The sequence below is a fragment of the Phasianus colchicus genome, chromosome 3, assembly GCF_987193195.1.
Source record: "Phasianus colchicus chromosome 3, bPhaCol1.hap1.1, whole genome shotgun sequence".
Lineage (NCBI taxonomy): Eukaryota > Metazoa > Chordata > Aves > Galliformes > Phasianidae > Phasianus > Phasianus colchicus.
In genome coordinates this window covers 74,588,238-74,593,553 of record NC_143438.1, presented here as the reverse complement: position 1 = coordinate 74,593,553, position 5,316 = coordinate 74,588,238, and the positions used below count along the sequence as shown (strand labels likewise).

The window sequence follows — 5,316 nt, the reverse complement described above, 5'->3', positions numbered from 1 at the left end:
TCTAGTTCCAATCTCCTACTGTGGGCAGGGTTGCCACCCACTAGATGAGGTTGCTCAGGGCCTCATTCAGCCTGGCCTTAGTTTCCTTCAGAAAGTTGCCTATCTTCTCTTCCCTATTACCTTAACTCAGCTCTTCGATCAGCATTTACCCAGGATGTATTAGATCCAGATTCAATTCACTCCATCTTACAGAAGAGAAATCCATTTCTATACGATACACTCTTGATACTGGGCTCCACAAGGAGATCTTTAGCTAAAATTTGATCGGACAAGGGGTTCTGCCCTCAAGTTGTGACAGGGGAGGTTCAGGTTGGATATCAGGAAAAACTATTCTCAGAAAAAGTAGAGAGGCATTGGCACAAACTGCCCAGGGTGGTGGTGGAGTCACCATCCATGGAGGTGTTCAAGGGATGTGGAGATATGGCACTGAGCGATGTGGCCAGTGGGCATGGTGGGAATGGGTCAGTGGTTGGATGAGGTGACCTTACTGGTCTTTTCCAAACCAAATGATTCTGTTATTCTATTATTCTATATTTGTACAAAAATTAACAGCAGAATATCGATTGCTGAGATCAATCATGGATGCTGGCCAGGGTTACAGCCTCGTGGTGTCTTATCCAGTGAATACTATTGTGCAAATCAAATAAGCTCTGGTTAGCTTTCCAAGGAATATCAGTGTTCCATAGCACCTTCCTAGACTCAGTAAACAGTATGGAGAAAGACTGAAACCAACATACAGATAACAAATCAAACCTTAATTCATCATAAAAACAAGATGGGAAGAGACAAAGAGATGCAGAAATCTGCCATTTTCACCTCCACGCAAAAAACACACAGGGTAGTGCCTCTCCAGCCTGATAAAAGGCGTTCCCTTCAGCACTGCAGCCAGCACAATGTGTGAAGCTGCTTACTTGACATAAAGGAATGTGTGCTCCAGAGAAGATGCAAGAGGTGTGATGCTGGAGGAGCGCATGCACTTGATTCAGAAAAAAGCACACACAAAATGAATTAAAATGAATTAAATCCTTTCAAACATTTACAGATAAATAGTCTATTAGAAAAACATAATCAAAATAATATACTGCATATTTTTGTAGCCTCATTTGGGGATCCTTTTCTATTCCCCAAATATTACATAGGGTCATTTTTTAGGTAGAGATACTTTTTTTTTTTTTTTTTTTTTTTGTAATTTATTTTTTTCTCCGAAGAAAAGGCAGTTTTAAATTACACGCATGACAAACTCCTAAACTTGAACTGGTTTTCAGAACAGCAAAATATAATCAGAGAGTTTGCAGCGGTGAGGCCAGCAATTCGCACAGCCAGCCCTGAGCACAAGCCTGCCGATGAGTTGTTCTTTGTTCTGCTGTCGGCAGAGCTGCTCAGCATTTCTGACTCAGGTGGGCAGAACGCCGCACACCCCAGTAGCCATGACCACAGACTGGGAGGGACCCAGAGGGAGCTATTGTTGCCAAGGGAGCATTTGTCAGAGCAAGAAGCTGGCTGGGGAAGGGAGGAGCAGCCCAAAAGCACCCAGCAACGCTGGTCTGTGGGAAGAAGATCATGGGGGGGGAGCGAAGGGGGGTGAGGAGATTTTGGTTGATGCATAAACACACCAAGGCATAGAAAAAGGGAGCTGAATGCGGCATATAGCCAAACGGATGTCTTGCAGAGCTCTCTGAACATCCCCCTTGAGCTGCTATTTCTTAGGTGAGGTCACCTTGGACAGGTGACACTCCAGAGATGTAAACTGTTCTGTGAATGCAGGAGTGGTGCCAGGGGCTGTGCGAGAAGGGCATGCCCAGCAAACTCCCAAATCCCACACTGTGCAAGTGGCAGTAAAGGTCTTCAACTGACAGCTGAGGTACAGGGATGGCAGCCTATTTTCTCCCCCAGAATCTGGAGGAAAAGTCTTCCCCAACTTTGTTCCTGCCTGTTTCAGGGTAAGGTCTGCCATTGCAGATCAAGTACATGTGCACCAAGAGCTTAAATCTTTCAGACAAAATCAAACTCTTAACCATGGCTTTTTTTTTTTTTTTTTTTATCACCACCTATATCTGTAGGAGACAAAATAAACAGCCTGGAGAACTTCTTGTTTTGTCAAACAATCATAGAATCCTTAGAGTTGGAAGGGAGCTCTGAAGGCCATCTACTCCCTGCAATGGACAGGAACAGCACAGCTAGATCATGTTGCCCAGGGTCTGATCCAGCCTCATTTTGAAAGTCTCCAGGGATGGGGCATCAACCAAAATTTCTGGGCAAATAGTTCCAGTGCCTCACCACCCTCACTGTAAAACACTTTTTCCTTACATCTCACCTAAATCTACCCTCTTTGAGCTTGAAGCCATTTTCCCTTGTTCTATCACCACAGACCCTACTATGACTTGCTGGTAATAGCTGTATGTTTGGTGCTAAATAGCTGTTACACAGCTAACAGCTGTTATGTTTGGTGCTAAATAGCTGTAGCATAGACAGCACTGACTCCTGGATTCAAGTACGCTCCACAGAGCACAGAACCTCCTGCTTGAACAGCAGCCATACTCTTCCAGATATCTACCCTGTGTTATGATCTGCTTATTAATTCCCCCATGTGCCTCTGCTTTCTGGTAGTCACAGGATACAGTACAGAGTTCTTCTGTAGTTGTGATTTTTATTACTTCTTTTTACACAGCTGAATTCTGAAGCTAGAAATGCTTCAGACTTCTTTTATTACCCTCCTTCCTTTTTGTGTTCACAGTAGCTGGAACATTTTCTACACTGCATTTTAGGGGTTTAGATTCTGTCCCCAAATCTTACCCCTCCACCTGTTATTGCGCACTGGCAAAAATGTCCGTATTTTCCTTAGAAGAGCAGCCAACCTCCAATTATGAGCTTTCCTGGTACAAAGCACCATCTCTAAAAACTGGGACTGGTGAGCACCTCAGTGCCCAGCCTAGCAAGTCTTTTTGTTGGCTGTAGTCTCCATGTGTCTTTTTGCATTTGCAGGCATGCAAAAGTATCACCAGCCACAGAGATACTTTTCCTGTGAATGAAGTATGAGGAAAACAAGGTTGTAAAATCTGGAGCTGACCAACACACTTGGTGAACTTCCTGAGGTATTCACAGCATTCTGAAGTTCTTGTGCAACTACCAATGCTGCTTGCTTGCTGCTTATCATGTTGTAGAGATCATTTGGTTACAGCCTAGCAGCTCTCTTTATTAGCCTAGCCAGAGGCCTACCAAGTTCGAAAAAACGTGAATGCTTAACTGAGAAGTGAGGCATTAACTATTTGGGAGGTAACAGCACCCATAAACTTGGTAGTCTCCTTCAGCAGTTTAACTTACTTCACATAAAAACCTCAGTAAAACACGAGAATCCAGAAGTTAGGGGAGAAAAAAAGTGTAGCTCTCCTTTAAGACCTTATGCCTGAAGTTTTTACTTCAAAATTTTTCCCCAAAGCTTATGGCTCAGTCTGTGCTAGATAAATGACAAGAACGATTGGTTTGGTAGCTCTGGCCATGGCCTGCAAGAGACGGAGAGGGATCTCAGTCCCTTCTTCAGTCCGGGGTGTCTTCTATACAGCCAAAGGCATTTGCCTGAGAGCTTTGTCCCCACAGAAGCTTATTCTGCAGGACTGGGAGTAAATGTTGATTTGCTGCTGACCTTTAAACAACTGTAAAAGGGTAACAAGGCCACACTGCAAGCACTTCCACTAATTTTATACTTCCTGGGGTTTTACTATTATGTAAAACCAGGCAGGTTTCACAAGCAGGGACACTGTGCAGAAGAGCAGCTTTTATCACAGGACATTACTATGTGTGTACATATTCTCTGTTTTGACATGGACTCACTTGTGCTGTCCTGTTGAGATAACTGCCCAGGGAAGCTCTTTTAAAACTTTCTCATCTACATAAGGTGTCCATCTTCAGGAAAAGTCCAAAAGGAGACAAGTGTTTTTTCTTTGTTGCTAAGCTAAACTAATTTGTAAAGAATACAACTCTCACAGTGTTTTATAGAACACTAAAGACCCTACAAGACAGTCTTACGCCTCTATACTGTAGAGGAATATACTGAAAACTTTGTAATGTTGGGTTGGATATACTATTTGACCTGTGAGTACAGAGTTTAAAATAAGGAAAGAAAAATGCATTTAATGCTTAACTAGAGTTCTCTAGATCCACCACACAACTGGATCTTTAACATGTTGGGTAGCTGGCAGTGGGCACAATAAGAATAGACAGATATTTAATGAGTGTGTATAGCAGAGCAGGAGATTCTCCTCTCAGGATGGCAAGGGGTCAGTACCAATTAGTTTTGTTACAGCTCTTGACACGAGCACATCTTAACTGCCCAGCTGAACTTTTTGGATGAAGAAACAGCCATTAACTGGCTCCCAAGAGAATATATCTGAGACCTCATTACTAAATCAGACAAAATCCGTATGCTGTTAAGTTACAGGAGTTGATACTGAGCCAGGAGGATCAAGGGGGAATACGAAGATAGTAACAGACTCCGGAGATTCTGGGAGGAAAGAAGGTGTTCAGGAAGGGAAGGAGGAAGAAGAGGAAAGACAAGACAGCCGAGTTGCTCTGCAAGAAATAAACCAAATGAAGTGGGGTTTGATTTATGTTTTCATGAACTTGTATTCTTTGTCTCCTAAAATCTCCTTTGCCATAATAACCTTTCATTAACTTGGCTTAGTAGCTCAGTGGGTAGTAATGGTGATAACAGGATGGTCGGACTAGATGATCTTGTAGGTCCTTTCCATCCTAGTGATTCTATGATTCTGATCGAAGATTCTCTTCTGAAACCCACCCTCTGTGTAGGGCACATGCTGTGCTCAATCAAAATCGTTGAGCATACTCTGGCTGGCTGGCTGGCTGCTCTCAACTGCTATATAAAGGCTAGCTTCCACCTGCCTTTCCACAGTGCCGGCATTTAATTATGCTCCTTGTCCTCTGTACAGCTGTAGTTTTTCACAGACCTTATTTATCTTGAGATTGCAGCTCATCTTTCAAATCTGTTGAAATTGAGTACCAAAGTGTTTGAGGGGAACTGCTGAATGTACAGAGAGATAAACAACACAATCTCATAAACTTAATTTCAAAGGCAACCAGGCTAAAAACTGCCAGTTTTTAATTTCTGATCCTGTTCATGCCAAATGTTGTCTAACATTCAGCAGCAATCTGTGGCCCTGAGAGCCTCTTTCAATACCCTATCAAGAATATAAAATAAATTGTGATAAATGTAGTCAGTATAAAACAAAATGAGTTGAAATTGGTTGCTGGGATGCAAAACTGAAGTTGACAGGCAGTTGAGAGGAAACTTGCATGAAAATG

The 5,316-nt window shown here is 42.8% G+C and overlaps 1 long non-coding RNA gene across 1 annotated transcript; it reads left to right on the top strand.

The window, feature by feature from the left end:
* The first annotated feature begins 1,241 nt into the window (after nucleotides 1-1,241).
* On the top strand, nucleotides 1,242-4,862 carry LOC149918682 (uncharacterized). The gene is made up of 3 exons (XR_016465265.1): nucleotides 1,242-1,542; nucleotides 2,983-3,092; nucleotides 4,430-4,862. It is a non-coding gene; the product is annotated as an uncharacterized LOC149918682 (long non-coding RNA).
* Nucleotides 4,863-5,316: the final 454 nt, after the last annotated feature.